A 22,703-nucleotide genomic window follows, 5' to 3' on the forward strand; every position below is an offset into this window, starting at 1 on the left:
AGAAGATATACCAGAAGAGGCCCACACAGGCCCAGGAAGAAAGTTTTGGGCTGTGTTGGCAAGTAAGTTTGGGGTTTGGATTACACAGAGCATGGGCTAGAAGCTGGACATGGGTTCTGGGTATGCGTGTCCCCTTGGCCTCACAGAATCCTCACCCTTTGAGGAAGGGCATAGCCAGATGAGGGCCAGAGCAGGACCCTCCTAGTACATAGCCTGGGTCAAAGTCCTCTCTTCTCTGGGTTTGTGGGCAGTAAGGGTTTAAACATCTCATGTTTATAACTTATGTCCTCAACTGGTTCTGACTGAACCACAATCAGATGAGTGGGTAGAAGGGAGACTGAGTTTACTTCCTGCATATGGTATGCTTGACACACATGTCCTCTTATTTGATCCTCCAGACCTTTGAGAATGATATTGAACCCAGATTCAAAAAGTACATTCCAGGTAGAATAAGTCATTTGGTCAAGGTCACATGACCAGTTAGTGGTAGAGTTGGGATTTGAACTCACACCTGTCAACTCCACCTGTCATGTTCATTCATGAATGCACTGACTCATTTAACAGTGTTTTATTGAGGATCTACTATGTGGCAAGTATTTCACTGACTGCTGGAGATATGATGTGAGAAAAATCAGATACTGCCCATGACTTCATGGAGCTTAAAATCTCCTGAGACTGTCATGGAAATGAGCAATGACATTTCTGTGTGACATTTGCTAATGGAAGGAGATGGTACAGAGTCCTTTCACAATGTCAACTCAAATTTCTAAAGGCAGACCTTAGGATGGTATGACAAGCTGTGGGAAAGAGTGCTCTCAAGAGTAGGGTAGGACTCAGGACCTCTCAAACCATGTTAGATTGGTTTAGCCCCATTTATAGGACTACTCAAGTTATAGAAATATACAAGCAGCATACTCTCTGGAATAACCATAACCCTGCATTACAGAGTTAATATAGAATTTGCTTCTTGTATTCCTCAGAGTAGAATGGTCCCTATTAGAAAACTTGCAAGTGTTTGGTGGTGTGATAGGATTAAATTTATTAACTTACCGTGGCATTGAATTTGCTCTATAATTAGTACAGACTTGAAAGTTATATTCAGCGTGCTACTTTGGAAGTGTTGGGGAATAGCGTTAACTACTTTAAACCCAATCTCAGTCAGGCAGGTTGACACGAGTTTTTGCACTGTTTTTGTTGTTGTTGTTGTTTATTTTTGTTTTTAATTACACACAGAAGTGCGAAAATATCAGGTAAGTTGTTCAAGGTCACACAGCAAATAGAGGGCCAAGGTGGATAGGGTGGTAGAAAGGAGGGGTTATAAACTCCTGGCTACTGAATATGGGGTGTGTGTGTGTGTGTGTCTGTGTGTGTGTGTGTGTGTTCCTTCTCCACTCTGTCTTTCATTTAACATTTCACAAAGAAAGAAGAAAAGGCTTTGAGGATCTGCATATAGCGTGAGGAGTGAGTTCAGTGCTGCTTTTAACTGAAAGCTCTGAGGGCCAAGCTTGCAGAGCAGGGTAACAGCTGTAGCACATGCCACTGCCCCGTCACGCTTGTGTCGCCATAATAGACAGGCTTATTATTTTTTAATTAGGAGCTCCAGTGTTTTGTTAAACTGTAAATGTGTCAGGACCTGGGGATTTGGTTATACACTAAACCATCTTGCATTTAAGCTTTCTGGAAGCTTTTGGGAGACAGGGTCAGTTTGTAAAAGGCATTCTGTTATTGTGAAACAACAACAGTTAGCATTCGCTAAGCATTTGCCATTTTCCAGGCATTAAGCTGAATACTATTTGAATTCATTTATTTAACCAACCAACCAACCAACCAACCAACCAACCAACCAACCGATACATATTCCTTGAACTCATATCATGGCCCAGTGACTGTGTTAGGCATTTTGGTGGCTAGATAAGTTATGAATAAAGCCCATCCAGACTCAGTCCTCTAGGATATTATAAAAACGTAAAATATACATTTATATAAATGACATAGAAAATGTTCTCTGATAAGCACCATAAGGGAGGAATAGTTAAGTGTCTTCCTCATAGCTCACTTCTCCCCAAGTTTCCCCCATGTGGGTACAAGGACCTCTGTCCATTCACACACTAGCTTAGGGCACAAATGCTGTGGTCATTCTTGGTTTCTTCCTTTCCTCCCCCCTTGTATCACATCTATCACCAAGTGCTGCCTATCTGACCTCCAAAATATGCCTCAGAGTCATCCACTTTCCTCCTTCTATCCCCCACCCCAACTTAAGCTTCTTGCCCGTACTTCCTTCAATAACTTCTCAACTGATATCCCCATTCCCATGCTTGCCCTTTCTAGTCCGTTTTTCACACCCTGACCACTGTGATTTTGCTAAAATACAGATCAGATTATGTCTCCCTTTTGCTTAAGAATCTTTAGTGACACCCCATTGCACCCATTAATGCACACTATAAGCCACTGGCTTACCTGTCACTCTTAATCATTGTTCCCCAGCCCCCCCTTCTTCTGGCTCCTTCCATGTACCTCATGGACTTCCAAGGGCTATTCCCTCTGCCTTGAATTCTTTGCCAGCAGTAGCTACCTGGATGACTGCTACATGTTCTTCATTTCTCAGCTAGAATGCTCTTTCTCCATGGAGAGCTCCCTAGCTCCCATGTTAAATGTGGATATCCAGATGACCAACAGGCACATGAAAAGATGCTCAACACTGTTAATTATTAGAGAAATGGAAATCAAAACTACAGTGAGATATCACCTCAGATCTGTTAGAATGGCCATCGTCAAGAATTCTACAAATAATAAATGCTAGAGAGGGTATGGAGAAAAGGGAACCCTCCTACACTGCTGGTGGGAATGTAAATTGGTGCAGCTGCTATGGAGAACAGTATGGAGGGTCCTTAAAATACTAAAAATAGAGTTACCATATGATCCAGCAATGCCACTCCTGGGCATACATCCAGAAAAGACAAAAACTCTAATTCAAAAAGATACATGGGGTTTCCCTGGTGGCGCAGTGGTTGGGAGTCTGCCTGCCAGTGCGGGGGACACGGGTTCGAGCCCTGGTCTGGGAGGATCCCACATGCCGCGGAGCAACTGGGCCCGTGAGCCACAACGACTGAGCCTGAGTGTCTGGAGCCTGTGCTCCGCAATGAGAGGCCGCAATAGAGGCCCGCGCACCGTGATGAAGAGTGGCCCCCGCTCGCCGCAACTGGAGAAAGCCCTCGCATGGAAATGAAGACCCAACACAGCCAAAAATAAATAAATAAATTTATTAAAAAAAAAAGATACATGTACCTCAATGTTCATAGCAGCACTATTTACAATAGCCAAGACATGGAAACAACCTAAGTGCTCATCAACAGATGAATGGATAAAGAAGATGTGGTATGCACATATACAATGGAATACTACTCAGCCATAAAAAAGAATGAGATCATGCCATTGTAGCAACATGGATGGATCCAGAGATTATCATACTAAGTGAAGTAAGTCAGACAGAGAAAGACAAATATCATATGATAACACTTATATGTGGAACCTAAAAAATAGTAAAATGAACTTATTTGCAATACAGAAACAGGCTCATAGACATAGAAAACAAACTTACAGTTACCAAAGAGGAAAGGGAGGGGAGGGCTAAATTAGCAGTATGGGATTAACAGATACACACTACTATATATAAAATAGATAAACAACAAGGATTTACTTTATAGCACATATTCAATATCTTATAATAACCTATAATGGAAAATAATTGAAAAAAGAATATATATATAAATATATATAAATATAAATATCTGAATCACTTATCTGTATACCTGAAACTAATACAATATTGTAAATCAACTATACTTCAATAAAATTTTTTAAAAAACAAGTGGACCTCTATTACTTCCCTTTCTAGCATGTTGCTTCTCCTTCATAGGATGTACTACGTACTGTAATCACATATGTTGCCATGTAATTTTTTGTACACTACATATTTAATGTCCATTTCTTGCACCAGAATGTCAACTCTACACAGCCTCAGTGCCTAGAACAGAACTTCAGTCATATTTGGCATTCCATAAGTATTTGCTGCAGGAATGAAAGAATTAATACATAAAGAGAGGGGATGAAACCTCTGTACATTGAGAGGAAAGACAGATGCCTTGTGCTAAATAGACTAGGTGGGGTATTGAGGAGGAAGTAGAATTTTAAGTTTGCTCTTGAAGGATCTAGTCAGACTAGAGTCAGGAGATGATTGCAGAGGGTATTCTAAACAGAAACTAGAGATGTAACTGTTTCATTCTTGACCCTATGACAGCCATGTGGTCTTCGTTGAATTAGGTACCTTCTCTCTGATTTCTTTTTTGTAAAATATTAATACAGAATATTTCTCCCTTTCTGGACCCTGTGAGAGTCCAATGAGATGTGGATTATGAAAATCTTTTGCAGACCATCAGGCCATAAGGAGACTTAAAATATAAATATTAAAAATATTTCTTAAGATTTAGATTGTGCATGTTTTATTGGCAATGTTATCCACTGTATGATTTTTCTCATCTAGTGCCCCTCAAATCCCACAGGTTACTTTGTTTCATTGTTTTTTCTGTCCTCCCCTGAGAAGCCATTTATTTGGTGAATGCCATGGAAATATGTGGACTGCATCACAAGATTTCTAGATTTTCTTCTCTGATGCGGTGTTGCTGGCCAGGCTCCTTGCACCTGGATATAGTCAGATTTTCCTTGTTTAATGATTATGTTTTTCAAAACCAAAGTAACTAGGCTCACATGGAGATGATTGTGAGTCTTGACCTAGTCACTAGGATCTGATAGCATTGCAGGGCTGAGAATCAAAAAGGAAAAGAAACTTAGGGAAGAAACAAGCTTTTCATTGGTCTCTGAGCATCTGTGTTGGGGCAGCAGTGTGAAGTGGGTTTGGGGGCTTAAAGACGTGAGCTAACATTTACTTATACACATGATGTACTGGGAGCTCTGACACCCTATAGAATGCATTTAATGTCCCATTATTACCTGTCTATTCCAACCACTACTAAAAACTACCATTATTTTAGCATCTCTTATGGGGCAGGTATCTTACAAGCACATCATTTGCATTATCTTACTTAACCCTCAAAAAAACTCTGTGATACAAGTATTATTATACACATTTGATGGAATATCTCTTAGGGCCGTGATTCTCACATTTTAGTGTTTATCACAAACACCTGGAAGGCTTGTTAATCTATAGATTGCTGAGTTCTCCACCCAGAAGATTTTGAAGTCTGAGGTAGGGCCCAGTATTTTCATTTTTAACAAGACCATTAGGTGTGCCATGGGGCCTATGTATTTGCCTCTCTAACAAGATCCCAGCTGATGCTGCTGCTGGGTCGGGGACCACACTTTGAGAACCACTGTTTTAGAGGCTCAGAGGTTAGTGTCTGTAGCTAGTGCTCAGCCAAACCAGGAGTCAGACCTGCACCCACCTGAATCCAAAAACTCATGCTCTTTCCTACAACATTACACTTGTTCCTTTCAGCAAAGGTTGGACTGTGAATTCCGTCAGAGGAAAGGTTGGACTGTGAATTCCGTCAGAGGAAGACAGGAGGAAGAAGGAAAGAAAGAAGAAGAAATAGCAGACGGACGGAGGCAAACAACAGGGAAAAGCCCCAGCATGTTTGGAGATTACCTTGATGTACCTAACATGCCCACCTTGTGACCCAGAAGCTACTGAGCTCATGGACTGAAAGGCCATTATCCTTCTGAAGTATTAGATCATCAAAATGAGTAATGATTGGACGGTGACAGGACAGCCTTGCTCATGAAGATCATTTCTGAACGAGATGATATTTTTCTTTGAACCTAAAAACTGGTGGCTTCCCCAAGTACCATGGTCTTGTAAGTCACTTTACTTCTCTGTCAAATCTTTTCTGGTAGAATATTAATAATAATAATTCCCACCTAACAAAGAGCCCGCAAGAATCAAAAATGTAAGCGAGGGTGAATAGGAAAGTGTTTGGCTGATGTGAATTAACATGATCCTCTGTTAAATTCCGATGGGCTGGTAACAGTGACCTTATCAACAGCATTCATGATTTTGATTCATAGGAAGCTTTCAGTGTACTCAGAGCAGGACAAGAGGCAAGTTTTGGTTGGGGAGAAAGGGACTGGGACAAAAAGGTGAATACAGACCCTAAGGCCTCCTGAGAGAAGGGGAGAGGCGAGGAATTCTCACACTCTTAGTACATTGGCAATGCACCCAGCAACCCGGGACCAGGGACATTTATCTTTTATAAATGCCTCAGGGCACAAATAGAGAGGGAAAGTAGAGTGGCTAAGATTGGAGGCATTTATGACAGCTTGTGAGTATGCAAATTCCTTTCATACCACTTAATAGCTGTGTGATTTTGGGCAGATTGTTTAACCTCTCTAAGTCTTGATTTCCCCTTTTTCAGATTGAAATAATAAGAGAATATATAACATAAGATTTCTATCAAAATTAAATGTTAATACACATAAAAGGCTTGGCATAGTACCAGCTATGTTCCCTTACACACAGTAGATGTTAAGTAAAAATACTGAGGAAAAAAATGAATAAATAAAACACACACACAGATCAGGAAACTTGCACAAGCCTCTTAGATAGACTCATCCACCAGAGGGCAGACAGCAGAATCAAGAAGAACTACAATCCTGCAGCCTGTGGAACAAAAACCACAATCAGAGAAAGACAGACAAGATGAAAAGGCAGAGGGCTATGTACCAGATGAAGGAACAAGATAAAACCCCAGAAAAACAACTAAATGAAGTGGAGATAGGAAACCTTACAGAAAAAGAATTCAGAATAATGATAGTGAAGATGATCCAGGACCTCGGAAAAAGAATGGAGGCAAAGATCGAGAAGATGCAAGAAATGTTTAACAAAGACCTAGAAGAATTAAAGAACAAACACCTAGAAGAATCAAAGAACAAACAAACAGAGATGAACAATACAATAACTGAAATGAAAAACACACTGGAAGGAATCAATAGCAGAATAACTGAGGCAGAAGAACGGATAAGTGACCTGGAAGACAGAATGGTGGAATTCACTGCTGTGGAACAGAATAAAGAAAAAAGAATGAAAAGAAATGAAGACAGCCTAAGAGACCTCTGAGACAACATTAAGTGCAACAACATTCATATTATAGGGGTCCCAGGAGGAGAAGAGAGAGAGAAAGGACCCAAGAAAATATTTGAAGAGATTATAGTCAAAAACTTCTCTAACATGGGAAAGGAAATAGCCACCCAAGTCCAGGAAGTGAAGAGAGTCCTAGGCAGGATAAACCCAAGGAGAAACATGCTGAGACACATAGTAATCAAATTGGCAAAACTTAAAGACAAAGAAAAATTATTGAAAGCAACAAGGGAAAAATGACAAATAACATACAAGGGAACTCCCATAAGGTTAACACCTGATTTCTCAGCAGAAACTCTGCAAGCCAGAAGGGAGTGGCATGATATACTTAAAGTGATGAAAGAGAAGAACCTACAACCAAGATTACTCTACCTGGCAAGGATCTCATTCAGATTCAACGGAGAAATCAAAAGCTTTACAGACAAGCAAAAGCTAAGAGAATTCAGCACCACCAAACCAGCTCTACAACAAATGCTAAAGGAACTTCTCTAAGTGGGAAACACCAGAGAAGGAAAGTACCTACAAAAACAAACCCAAAACAATTAAGAAAATGGTAATAGGACCATACATATCAATAATTATCTTAAAAGTGAATGGATTAAATGCTCCAACCAAAAGACACAGGCTCGCTGAATGGATACAAAAACAAGACCCATATATATGCTGTCTACAAGAGACCCACTTCAGACCAAGGGACACAAACAGACTGAAAGTGAGGAGACGGAAAAAGATATTCCATGCAAATGGAAATCAAAAGAAAGCTGGAGTAGCTATACTCATATCAGATAAAATAGACTTTAAAATAAAGAATGTTACAAGAGACAAGGAAGGACACTACATAATGATCAAGGGATCAATCCAAGAAGAAGATATAAAAATTATAAATATATATGCACCTAACATAGGAGCACCTCAATACATAAGGCATCTGCTAACAGCTCTAAAAGAGGAAATCGACAGTAACACAGTAATAGTGGGGGATTTTAACACTTCACTTACACCAATGGACAGATCATCCAAGCAGAAAATTAATAAGGAAACACAAGCTTTAAATGACACAATAGACCAGATAGATTTAATTGACATTTACAGGACATTCCATCCAAAAACAGCAGATTACACTTTCTTCTCAAGTGCGCATGGAACATTCTCCAGGATACATCACATCTTGGGTCACAAATCAAGCCTCAGTAAATTTAAGAAAACTGAAATCATATCAAGCATCTTTTCTGACCACAATGCTATGAGACTAGAAATCAATTACAGGGAAAAAAACATAAACACGTGGAGGCCAAACAATACGTTACTAAATGACCAAGAGATCACTGAAGAAATCAAAGAGGAAATAAAAAAATACCTAGAGACAAATGACAACAAAAACACGACAATCCAAAACCTATGGGATGCAGCAAAAGAAGTTCTAAGAGGGAAGTTTATAGCAATACAAGCCTACTGCAAGAAACAAGAAAAATCTCAAATAAACAATCTAACCTTACACTTAAAGGAACTAGGGAAAGAAGAAGAAACAAAACCCAGTTAGTAGAAGGAAAGAAATCATAAAGATCAGAGCAGAAATAAATGAAATAGTACCAAGAAAACAACAGCAAAGATCAATAAAACTAAAAGCTTGTTCTTTGAGAAGATAAACAAAATTGATAAAACATTAGCCAGACTTATCACGAAAAAGAGGGAGAGGACTCAAATCAATAAAATTAGAAATGAAAAAGGAGAAGTTACAACAGACACTGCAGAGATACAAAGCATCCTAAGAGACTACTATAAGCAACTCTATGCCAATAAAATGGACAACCTGGAAGAAATGGACAAATTCCAAGACTGAACCAGGAAGAAATAGAAAATATAAACAGACCAATCACAAGTAATGAAATTGAAACTGTGATTAAAAATCTTCCAACAAACAAAAGTCCAGGACCAGATGGCTTCACAGGTGAATTCTATCAAACATTTAAAGAAGAGCTAACACCCATCCTTCTCAAACTCTTCCAAAAAATTGCAGAGGAAGGAATACTCCCAAACTCATTCTATGAGGCCACAATCACCCTGATACCAAAACCAAAGATACTACAAAAAAAGAAAATTACAGACCAATATCACTGATGAATATAGATGCAAATATCCTCAACAAAATACTAGCAAACAGAATCCAACAACACATTAAAAGGATCATACACCATGATCAAGTGGGATTTATCCCAGGGATGCAGGGATTCTTCAATATACACAAATCAATCAATGTGATACACCATATTAACAAATAGAGGGATAAAAACCATATGATCATGTGAATAGATGCAGAAAAAGCTTTTACAAAATTCAACACCCATTTATGATAAAAACTCTCCAGAAAGTGGGCATAGAGGGAACCTACCTCGACATAATAAAGGCCATATATGACAAACCCAGAGCAAACATCATTCTCAATGGTGATAAACTGAAAGCATTTCCTCTAAGATCAGGAACAAGACAAGGATGTCCACTGTCACCACTATTATTCAACATAGTTTTGGAAGTCCTAGCCACGGCAATCAGAGAAGAAAAAGAAATAAAAGGAATACAAATTGGAAAAGAAGAAGTAAAAGTGTCACTGTTTGCAGATGACATGATACTATACATAGAGAATCCTAAAGATGCCACCAGAAAACTACTAGAGCTAATCAATGAATTTGGTAAAGTTGCAGGATACAAAATTAATGCACAGAAATCTCTTGCTTCCTATATACTAATGATGAAAAATCTGAAAGAGAAATTAAGGAAACACTCCCATTTACCACTGCAACAAAAAGAATAAAACACCTAGGAATAAACCTACCTAGGGAGACAAAAGACCTGTAGGCAGAAAACTATAAGACACTGATGAAAGAAATTAAAGATGATGCAAACAGATGGAGGGATATACCATGTTCTTGGATTGGAAGAATCAATATTGTGAAAAAGACTACACTACCCAAAGCAATCTACAGATTCAATGCAATCCCTATCAAATTACCAATGGCATTTTTTATAGAACTAGAACAAAAAATCTTAAAATTTGTATGGAGACACAAAAGACCCCGAATAGCCAAAGCAGTCTTGAGGCAAAAAAATGGAGCTGGGGGAATCATACTCCCTGACTTCAGACTATACTACAAAGCTACAGTAATCAAGACAATATGGTACTGGCACAAAAACAGAAATATAGATCAATGGAACAGGATAGAAAGCCCAGAGATAAACCCACACTCCTATGGTCAACTAATCTATGACAAAGGAGGCAATGGTATACAATGGAGAAAAGACAGTCTCTTCAATAAGTGGTGCCGGGAAATCTGGACAGCTACATGTAAAAGAATGAAATTAGAACACTCCTTAACACCATACCCAAAAATAAACTCAAAATGGATTAGAGACCTAAATGTAAGACTGGACACTATAAAACTCTTAGAGGAAAACATAGGAAGAACACTCTTTGACATAAATCACAGCAAGATCTGTTTTGATCCACCTCCTAGAGTAATGGAAATAAAAACAAAAATAAACAAATGGGACCTAATGAAACTTAAAAGCTTTTGCAAAGCAAAGGAAACTACAAATAAGATGAAAAGACAACCCTCAGAATGGGAGAAAATATTTGCAAACGAAGCAACAGACAAAGGATTAATCTCCAAAATATATAAACAGCTCATGCAGCTCAATATTAAAAAAACAAACAACCCAATAAAAAAATGGGCAGAAGACTTAAATAGACATTTCCCCAAAGAAGACATACAGATGGCCAAGAAGCACATGAAAAGCTGCTCAACATCACTAATCATTAGAGAAATGCAAATCAAAACTACAATGAGGAATCACGTCACACCAGTTAGAATGGGCATCATCATAAAATCTACAAACAACAAATGCTGGAGAGGGTGTGGAGAAAAGGGAATCCTCCTGCACTGTTGGTGGGAATGTAAATTGATACAGCCACTATGGAGAACAGTATGGAGGTTCCTTAAAAAGCTCAAAATAGAGCTACCATATGACCCAGCAAATCCACTCCTAGGCATATATCCAGAGAAAACCATAATTCGAAAAGACACATGCACCCCAGTGTTCATTGCAGCACTATTTACAATAGCCAGGTCATGGAAGCAACCTAAATGCCCATTGATGGATGAATGGATAAAGAAGTAGTGGTACATATATACAATGGAATACTACTCAGCCATAAAAAGGAACGAAATTGGGTCATTTGTAGAGATGTGGATGGATCTAGAGACTGTCATACAGAGTGAAGTAAGTCAGAAAGAGAAAAACAAATATTGTATATTAATGCATATATGTGTATTCTAGAAAAATGGTACAGATGAAACAGTTTGCAGGGCAGAAATAGAGACACAGATGTAGAGAACAAACGTATGGACACCAAGGGGGAAAGTGGCGGTGGGTGGTGGTGGTGGGATGAATTGGGAGATTGGGATTGACATATATACACCAATATGTATAAAATGGATAACTAATAAGAACCTGCTGTATAAAAAACATAAACACACACACACACACACACACACACACACACACACACTCTACATCAGATTCACAATTTTGCTGGGAGATGACCCAGCCCAATGTCTCCCTGCAATATGCCTCCTTCACTCACTGAATGTAAACGTGGTTGTCCCCTGTCTCTTCCTTTCCTCCTATGAAGTGGGTCACCCTACTCCAGGGGTACAGGTCACCTGAGAACATGGATTCATCACCCCAATGGGTTTCCCCTTGTGGTTGCAGATAAATGGCTCGCTCCGGGAAACTGGATGGGAATGGTCGACAGAGGTGACATTAAAGTATAGTTGGAACAAGCACTTGTGTTCTCATTTAAGGAAGTTACAGAGAGAACCACTTGCTCTGCCTTGAAATTGCACAAGAAGGCATGGTGACCTCTGCTCTACATTGGGGAAAGAAAATAAGCAATTTACTTGCACATGGTTCATGGGAAAATAGCCTTGGGGGGAAATTACTTATGTAGTCAACTTATGTAGGGTTGTAAGACAAATTATACTATCAGCAAATGAGGTCAGAGGAACAGGGAGGGCTGAGGGTGAAAGGAGGGGTTTGCATTTGACAGGCTGCCTTAACTGTATGTGAACCTTGAAACAGCTGATGACATTTTTGAAAGCGCTGTGTTAAAAATGTATCACTTTTTCTGAAACCCCAAAAGCTAAAACTGGCATTTTATTTTGCATGTGTTTTATATTCATATATAGCCATTTTTGAAGTGTAACAGTAAAAATAGCATAACTAGACATTTTATTAAGAAGCAGGAACACCTGGAGACTTTTTCGTGTTTCGTATATACTGTGTATTATTGGTCTATTTCTGTGGGTCTCAAATTCAAATGCCGAAGAGGGCCAGGCAGGGAGTATTAATGACGCCAGCAGAACTAAATCGGGGATACAAGAGGGAATGGAGGGGGCTGTAGGGATATGGAGAAAAAACACCCTATTCAAAGGGGCAACTGCTTCTCAGCTCTAACCAGTGGAGGGCTTAGTGTTGCCAAACCTTTTGGCTTTCTCAAGAGACACTGGAAATCTAAAACCTTGTGTGATCTTGCTTAACGAATAGGGTCAATAATATTGTAATAACTTTTTATGTGGACAGATGATTACTAGACTTATCATGGTGATCATTTCATAATGTACGCAAATGTCAGATTACTATGGAGCACACCTGAAACTAACATAAACTAACTAAATACATCAACCGTATTTCAGTTTTTTAAAATTAATAAAAAAATAAAGAAAGTCAAGTGAAGAAAGGGATAGAAAACACCAGGAGTTGGAAAACATCACTGAAAATTAGAACAAATCTCAGTTACTTCCTGACCTAGGTCTTGGGAGCTTTTCTGCCATTACCAAGTAGGAGACCAGCAGGAGTCATAAACATAAATCAGCTCTGAAGTGTACCCAGTTGCTTTTGTTTTTTTCCCTAATAAAGTTAGGAAAATGTAAAAAAAATAAATAAATAACACCTTGTGTGATATTGCCTGATTGTTTAATAGTGAATGAATAAATTAAAAAAACCTTTATGAGTCAAATAAAACTCACTTTTAGGTCAAATCTAGCTTCAGGAAGTGACCTCTGGTTTATTTGGATGTAAGCATGCATCACCTCTGGACAGTGTTCCCAAACCTATAGTCTTTGCCCATGACTTTGTGCTTTTAAGCCAGGCTAGTTTTTCCACACACTGGGCAGCCAGTATCTTCTTCATTAGAGGGCACTAAGGCCAGCCTAGCTCTGTTCTTGGGAAGCATTCTGTGCACTGGCTTTAAGTCAGACAGATCTGGGATTGAGGCCTGGCTCCACCACCTAAGAGAGCTGCATGGCATAAGAGCCGGGAGATGAAAATTCAGTGAAGACTTCTTGAATGAGATGATGTCTCATATAGTCTTGCAGGTTGAGTAAGAGTTAATATTGACATACAGGTTTATTGAGCACTAAATGTGTGCAAAGCAGTAAACTAAGTGTTTTTACATGTCTTGGCTCATGAAATCGCCATGTAAACATTAAAAGTGTGCATTATATCTTCATTTCAGAGGTGATAGAATCACAGGATGAAAAGGTTAAATGGTTTAGCTAGGGTCAAATGACTAGTAAGTGGTAGATCCAGAATCTGAACTCCAGCAATCTGACGACAGAATTTCTAGTCACCATAGTGCACTGTCTTTAGGCAAAAGAAGACATATGGGAAGGTCATGCCTAGCAGAGGGAACAGCATGAGCAAAGGCATGGAAGATGGGAGGTACAAGCAGGTATTACTAGAACATAAGGTGCAAGGCAGGAAGATGCAAGAGATAATCTGGGGAGATAAGGAGGGTAAGGGCTTTTGATAAGGGGATCTTCCTCTAGCTGCAGTTTAAAAGATGGACCTAAGTATGGCAAGATTCCAGCAAGGAGCCTATTAGAAGTCATCTGTAATGGTCCAGATTAAAGATAGTAGAGAGCAGGTGAGAGGGGAGAGGAAACCCTCAAAATGACTGGGCTGACTTTCCTGCCTGTTTCGTGGGATGACATCAAAGTCACATTTAATCTAACATTAGAAAATCTAACATTAGAAAATCTTACAGGGACGTCCCTGGTGGTGCAGTGGTTAAGAATCTGCCTGCCAATGCAGGGGACATGGGTTCGATCCCTGGTGCAGGAAGATCCCCCATGCCACGGAGCAACTAAGCCCGTGCACCACAACTACTGAGTCTGTGCTCTAGAGCCCGTGAGCCACAACTACTGAGCCCGTGTGCCACAACTACTGAAGCCTGTGCACCCTAGAGCCTGTGTGCTGCAACTGCTGAGCCCATGTGCTGCAACTACTGAAGCCCATGTGCTCTAGGACCCACGTGCTGCAACTATTGAGCCCGCGTGCTGCAACTACTGAAGCCTGCATGCCTAGAGTCTGTGCTCCACAACAAGAGAAGCCTCCGTAATGAGAAGCCTGTGCACAGCAAAGAAGAATAGTCCCCACTCACTGCAACTAGAGAAAGCCCTCGCACAGCAACGAAGACCAAATGCAGCCAAAAAAAAAACTTTCCTTCTGGTTATTCTTGGTAATAAAGGTTGCTCTGATCACTTTAAAAAAAAAAAAAAAAGAAAATCTTACATTTCTGGCAAATGTAAGTGTGTGGAATAAATACACCTGTTCCACTTTCTGCCATTTTATACTAGTAAAATTCTCTTCCTGGGCATATATCTGGAGAAAATCATAATTGGAAAACATACATGCACCCCAGTGTTCACAGCAGCACTATTCACAATAGCCAAGACATGGAAGCAACCTCAGTGGCCATCGACAGATGAATGGATAAAGATGTGGTATGTATATACAATGGAATATTAGCCATAAAAAGGAATGAGATCATGCCATTTGAGGCAACATGGATCGACCTAGAGAGCATCATGCTAAGTGAAGTAAGTCAGACAGAGAAAGACAAATATCATATGATATCACTTATATGTGGAATATAAAAATACAAATTAACTTATTTACAAAACAGAAATAGACTCACAGACATAGAAAACAAACTCATGGTTACCAAAGGGGAAAGGTGGGGGAAGGGATAAATTAGGAGTTTGGGATTAACATATACACACTACTATATAAAAAATAGATAACCAACAAGGACCTACTGTATAGCACAGGGAACTGTACTCAGTATCTTGTAATAACCTATAATGGAAGAGAATGTGAAAAAAGAATATATATATGTGTGTATAATTGGATCACTGGGCTGCATAACTGAAACTAACACATTGTAAATCAACTATATTTCAATAAAATTTTTATAAAAGAAATTATTCATATACATTAAAAAAATTCTTTTTTCTTCTTGTGCCCATAAAACTTCCATAGATTCTCTAACTAGAAAGTTTCAGGGATGAACTCATGGATTATGGAGGGAACAGTGTGGTGATGAGATTAGGGACCTGCAGAAAGGAAAGCGATGCATTAGTAGATGTCTTATGAAGAAGTGAGCATATCCTCAAGAAAATCTGATTGAACCTTGACTGAAGAAAGGAAACTGTAACAGATTCACCCAAATTCAACATGCTTGAGGAAGGTTATGGTCACTGGGGCATAGCCTCATATTCCTGAGCACACAACTAGACTACATTTCCCAGACTTCCTTGCAGCTAGATGTGGGCATGTGACTGAGTTTCAGCCAATGGAATGTGCCTAGAGCAGTGTCTGCCACTTCTAAGCTGGACCATAAAAATTCTATCATCCATGTTCTTTCTTCTTCTTCTGGCTTCAGGCGAATGGACATGGTGACCTTGAAAGCCACACACAAATTTTGTTATTTGAACAAAATAACAGGAGCCTGAGTCCCTGAATCACCACTTAGAGGAGAGCTGCTTACCAATCAAGTACTCTTTGCATTTTACCTATGGGAGAAATAAACTATTATGTTAAGCACCTAAGATGTGGAGGTTCCTGTTAGAGCAGCTACACTGACTTAACTAATATTAGTCACTGATTTCTTTTTTTAAGCATGTAGAGTGATTGTGAAATGTCAGAATCCCATCAGGATAAATTATACCCTGAGTTGGGAAGAGAGTCAAGAAACTGAACTCAGTAAAGGTAGATTTTTCTGAACTCAGAAAAGGTAAATATTAAGAGCAACTAGGATTATTCTATTGCCTTCTAAGCTTGGATAAAACTTTCTTCAGTGGCATTCAAATATCTTGCTCCATTGCTGTGGTTATTAGGCATTCTTCTGATAATCATTTGGCTTTTATAATATAGAAGAAAAACCATGGACTTTGGGGCATGAACCCTGACTTTGCTGCACACCTGCTGAGTGATCTTCAGTTCAGGTACGTCATCTCTTGGAACCTTAATTCCATCTTCTATAAAATGGGGATACTAAGAATACTATCTGCAGAAATGGAAGAAGTAGGAGGAGAATAAAGTTTTAAAGGTATAGACAAAAGCAGGGAACAGACTGTTCCTAAAGACAGCTCTGAAAGGAAATCCCAATGGTCCCATTTACCATGCCCAACTCCAGAGTCCTGGGTGTTTCCCATGAGAAGTGAACAGCCACCTGCTGTGCACTCTTTTGATGGAAAGGAGAAGCTGACTTCTGGAGAAGCAGAGTGCAGTGGCTATGAGCTGTTTCCTCATCCATAAGACAGGGACGATAAGAGACTTGAGATCGTTCAATGGGATACCCTATGGAATGTGGGTCAGTCAAGCCCTTGTCAGATAAACAATATTCAATATACACTAATATTTCTTTTTCTTTCCTTAACACCAGAAAGGGAATGCTCTGGGTAGCAGAAATGAGTGAGTATGGGCTGTGGGTCCAGAAGACTTGAGGTCAAGTCCCATTTATATTAGCTCAAGCTAGGCAAGATTTTAAATCCACTAACTTCAGGTTTCTCTTATCTGGAATGGGCAAAGAAGACCCATTCTGTCTTCTTCTCAGTTCACTGTGAGGATGAAATGGGATTCTAATTTGGATAGTCCTTCCTTCAGAGGCTGCAAAGTTCTCCACTAAAAGTTAACTATTACCTTGTTCTTAATTACCAGAGACATATATGTGACTTGTGGATCATTTTTGATTCTTTTCTCTTCCCTTTCCTAATATCCCCCGAAATGTTTCTATGTCCAAACTGCCTAGTGCCGTTCCCGGAAACTTGAAACATATATCAGTGTTCCCTTTGCAGAAAGAAAGAAGCTGGGATGACTCAAGGAAGGCATTTCTGCCAGGGAACTGGGTTTCTGGCAGGCAGGAATGGTTACTCCTCAGCACCATTAGGGTGGTTTACAGTGTGGGCTTGAAAGTAGAAATATTTAGGAGTAAATCCTGTTGCTCCACATTTACCAACTGTGTGACCAAGTGTAAACTGGCTCTTAGTTCCCTCGTATATGAAATAGAGATAATATTATTCCATCAGGTCACTGTAAGGTTGAATTAGTGATGCTGCTTGGCATGTACTGAGCACTTAATGCACTGCTTTGAGGGCGATTGTTATTAATTTTTCTGGCTCTGGATGTTCCACCTCCCAAGAGCCTCAAGGACGAGGCAAGAAAGCCAGCCTGTAATTGCTGCTGGCATTGCCGGTACTTGTAATATTTAAATATCCCCTCTAATTCTATGTTGAAATGTAAACACTGAAAGCTGTTTGGGTTTTGTTGTTGTTGTTGCTATAATGATATACATCTTGGAGAAGCTTTTAAAGCCTCAAGCCTCTCTTTCAGCCCAAGCCTGCCTCAACATAAAATGATGGATTCCTTTATTCGTTCACCTTGGCTTAATTGACAATAATGGCCACACTTTATATTTGCTTTTCCCCCCTTCTCTGTATGCCCTGTGAGGTGCTGCAGAGATGGAACATTTTTAATATGCACTTCTTCCCTTTCAGTTTCTTATGCCTCGGTTCACTCTCTACATACTGTAGGGGGAAGAGTGTTGGAGCCACTGACCAGATGTGAGGGACCTTGCAATATTATCTTCTTATCTTTGCTAGGTCGTATATTCCTCATCTCAAATGAAGAAGAGGAACAAAATAGTTTCTGAAGTCCTCATTCTGATATTTTAGAACTAAATGTATCTTGTATTTGCTCATTCATTTATTCAATGAGTAAGTATTGATTTCATCCCAGGCATAGGTGTTCATGGCAGTAATTAACTTGCTTCCATATAGTTGTTTGTTTACACCTCAGCACTGGAGACGTAGATATAAAATGGCAAGATCTCTGTCTTGAGGAGCTCACAGTCCTGTAGGGGAGGTGCAAGCAGATAGTTATACTCTAATATCTAATTACTGCAATAGAGGCTTATACAAGTTTCAGAAGAGAGTATCAGAGTGGCTGTGGACAGGAATGGGTGAGGGAGGGGCATGGCCATTGACAATCCCTTAACTAAGCAAGTGAGAGGTTAATTGAATTATTAATGTATGGTCCCCTTGCCTTCCAGAAGCTCACAGTTTAATGCAGAAACACAGACAAATAATCACAATTCAGTATGTCAAGTTCTGTAATAAAAGAATAAAACGTGTCATCTACACCCAGAGGAAGAAGCAACTGGTTTAACTCAGGCTACTATCCCTTTGAGCTGTGAAACTGTTTAATATAAAATAAATGTAGAGGAAATTAGCTAAGGGATATAGTTTTAAAATAATGACAAGAAATGATATGACTGTTTATTGAGTGTTTGTTATATGCTAGACATTGTGCTAGGCATAACGCAGTGCTACACAAGATGCTTCTTCCAACTTATGGTGTTAGGAGGGAAACCAACACAAATGAAACTTAAACTTGTCAAGAATTTAGAGCCAGAGAACCAGATTTTTTTTGTCCTAGCTCTTCCACTTATTAGCTGTGAACACGGAGAAAACCCCTTGACCTCTCAAACTCATTTTCCTAGTGTGCAAAATGGGATAATACGTACAAGAGAGAGTGGTATAAGGGACAAGATTCAAATAAAATAAGGGTTTGTGAAAGTACTTTGTGGGCTGTTAAGGACTCCGCACATGTTACTGATTATCAAAAATGAGAAAGAGGCAATTGTTTGTGTTTAACCTGAGATGAAAGAAGGCAATGATTTCCATACACAGTGACTCATCTATCCTCGGGGCTTCAAGGCCATGTATACACTGATGACTCCCAATCTCTTTTTCCTAATTAGTCTTCTTTTTTCAGCTGCTGATCAATAACAATTGCCTTTTAGACTTCTCCACTTGGCCTTCCTCCTAGTACTTCATACTTGTCATGGACAAAATTTAACTTCTTCCCCTCCCTCCTCTATTCTCACTCCAAATTTCCCATCATGGTAAACAGTCCCCAAACCAGAACCCTCTCTTCTCTCAGCTCCACATCCACTGGTCATCAAGTCCTGGAAAGTTCTCACATTATTTCCATCCTTTATCTGCTGCTTCTTTCTGACATCATTAACTCTCCTCGGGCTATTGCAGTAGTTCCTTCAGTGGTATCACTGCACCCCTGAGATGCTACACTCTTCCCCCTCCATCCATCCATCCATCCTACTGTTGCCAGAGTTATCCTTTTACAATGATAAGTTGACAAGTCACTCTTATTCTTAAAAGGCTTCAGTGATTCCTCATGGCCTACTGAATATTTCAAGCCTATAAGGAGAACCATAACAATCTTCATGATGTGGACCCCGCCTCCCTTTCCTGTCTAGGTTTACCAATTCCTTATTTACCGAGCTATTTATATTGAACTACTTATTTCTCTTCTCTGCACCTTTTCCATTGGCCCAAGACTCTCTCTTCTCTGTTTGCAAATTACTCTTAATTAAATCCAGGTTTAGCTCAAATATCACTTCCAAGAGGTAATTCTTAGAACTCTTATGTCCTTCCCCATACACACAACATAGCAGTGTGTACTTCTAACATAGTCCTTGCCTCACTGCACGTACAAATATCTGAGCATGGACTAGCTCTTACTCATTTCCATGCCCCAGCACATAGCCCAGGGCCAGATACCCAACAGCTCTTCAATTGGCTGGTGGCTATTCTGGATGCTACAAAGCCCTCTTCTTGGAGTCTATTGCTATATTTACACATTTATAGAAATATATTCTGATAAATATTTTCTACCAAAAGAGCTGGTTTTCTGATACTTTCAAAATAATAGAGCCTTGGAATTTTGAAGAGGAATGAGGAAAGCAAGGAAAAAGGAATGAGACAAGGAGGAAGGAAAAGGAAAAAAAGGAAAGAAAGAAGAAGGGAGGGCAGGCAGAAAGAGGTAGATAGAACAAATTAAGGAAACTGGTGAACATAGAAATGCATTTAACATCTAAAAAAGTGTCTGAAGAACTTGTAAACAGGGAATTGTGTAGTTTTCCTTTGATCACAAAGCAGGCCCTTTGAAAAGATGCACTCTCACTTAGATCTAGTGCTTCTGATTTCCTTCTAATGCCATAATACCAATTTGTACTTGTTCCAACTTTTCATCAGTAATTGCTTAAGAAGCCTTCCTGATGATATCATCTTGCCCAATTGTGGAGCTGTGGGTTGCCCTATTCATCTGGCCACTGGCAGTGGCATCACTGGGTGAAGATCTGCAAAATTAGGGGCTGAGAGAGAATGTGCTCTCATGTTTTGTAGCATTTAAAACAGCCAGAAGTTTTGTAAGCATAACTCAGATCTCACCAATTTAGGACTAAAATAAGGATATGGTTTTTTACTCTGATTTTGTTGTTGTAGTTGTTGTTATTGTTTGTTTCTTTTTTACCTCGAATCCAGGCCTTATGAAATCTCATTAGTTCTATGGCCTCCTCCCCAGTTGCCCCCCATAACTTCTGAAGTTCCCCAATAGTACCTTCCATGTGTCCACAACCAAATGCAATCACAGTCTTGGACCTTCTCTATGCATCTGTCCTCCTCTGGATCCCACTCACCTAGGCATACTGTCTGGGGCTAGATTCTAGCTAAAAAAGAAACAGTCCTCAGGAATAGCCTCTAATGCTTACAGAGAACAATGAACAATATTCGTTGTCATGATTCTGTTTATATGTTTATCTAGGAAGATTATCCTTCATTAGCTTTTATGTTGGCGGCTGGTACCAGTGCAGGAGGATGGCAGATGTTTCAGAAAGCAAGCCTACTTTGGAACTTCTAGCACATTATTAGCTACTGATGGCACTGATGACTTCAAAGGAGGCAGGAGACATTTGTGGAAACAAGGGATGATTGTCTCTGACAGCAGAAATATACAAGTAACCCAGCTTACTCACACTAAGCTAATTGTTGTACTATGGTGATACATTAATTTTAATTTTGTCACTTGTGTAGACAGATACAATTATGCTGGTCAGCCATTTACTTGAATTTCAAGGAGAATGGATATATCTCCTGCTTTCGAATGAGTGCGATAAGTTGTTGTCTGAAAATTGCTGGCATTATTCTTAATTTGGTTCTTAGGCTTCACAACAGCATTAGTGGAGATTGAAGTTAGACATTAAGAAATACGCTCCCTGGCAGCACTGGAGAAATCTTTATCTCTGTCAATGTTAAAATGTTTCAGAAATTCTCACCTGTCTAAAATAGATTAGTGGCTTTCCTGCCAAGATTAGTGGCTATGCTACTTATGACATTTCCTCTGGCATTGGGACTTTATGATATTCCGGAAGATATCTTCTTATCCACTCCTCCATCCATCCACCCATCCATCCATCCACCCACCCATCCATCATTTATTGAACTCTCGCCAAGTTTAAGGACTTGTAGTTTTCAGTAGGGAATGAAAATATGAACAAAGAAACCCCTGCTGTCAAGAAACTTACAGCCTAGTGGTGGGAAATAGACATGTAAACAGAACTAGACATATAGGAGGAAGTGTTAGCCAGGTTAACTAGGTGGCCGGGGGAGTAGAAGTGTATGAACACAGACATCAGAGCAGGAGAATGTAACCCATGCCAGCTGCTTCATAGCTGGACCCATGGTCCATATCATGGAGCTGAGAGAGGAGAGTTTGGAGACATTTGTAAGGACCAGCTGATGGAGACCCTTGTTTGACTTTGGGGCAACACTGTGAGTAAGCCACTCAGTTTTCTCTTCAAGAGAGAACCTTCTGCAAGAAATATTAGCTAGCTGACAGCCTCCAGCTGCCACACTTTGGGGTTCACACTGAGGCCTTCTCCCCCAGAGATTCTCCCAGTAGTGTCTGAGCATGGCAGGTGTACAAGAGCTGGGCCATTTCTGTCCAACACAGGATTCCTCTAAATGGAAATCTTTGCATGGGGGCTCTCCAGTTGGCCTGGCCATGACTTTCTTAGAGCTGCCCTGGAGTCTCCAGTACTTCCTACTCAATCCTCCTTTCTTCCCTTCCCCCTACACAGGTGTCAAATTGGCACCACAGTCTGGAGCTTTCTCAGCCCATGCTACTTTCTCTTCCTCTTATCCCTCACAGGTATTTCCTTCCACCAATCTCTTACATTTCTAATTCTCTCCTGGTGTCTCCTTCCTCTGGAAGATGAACTGACTCAGATTAAGTAAGGTGTTTGGATTTTGAACTGAAGCCAATGAGAAGGCACCTGAAGGGTTTTGCACCAGGA

The sequence above is a fragment of the Balaenoptera acutorostrata genome, chromosome 9 (assembly GCF_949987535.1).
Source record: "Balaenoptera acutorostrata chromosome 9, mBalAcu1.1, whole genome shotgun sequence".
Lineage (NCBI taxonomy): Eukaryota > Metazoa > Chordata > Mammalia > Artiodactyla > Balaenopteridae > Balaenoptera > Balaenoptera acutorostrata.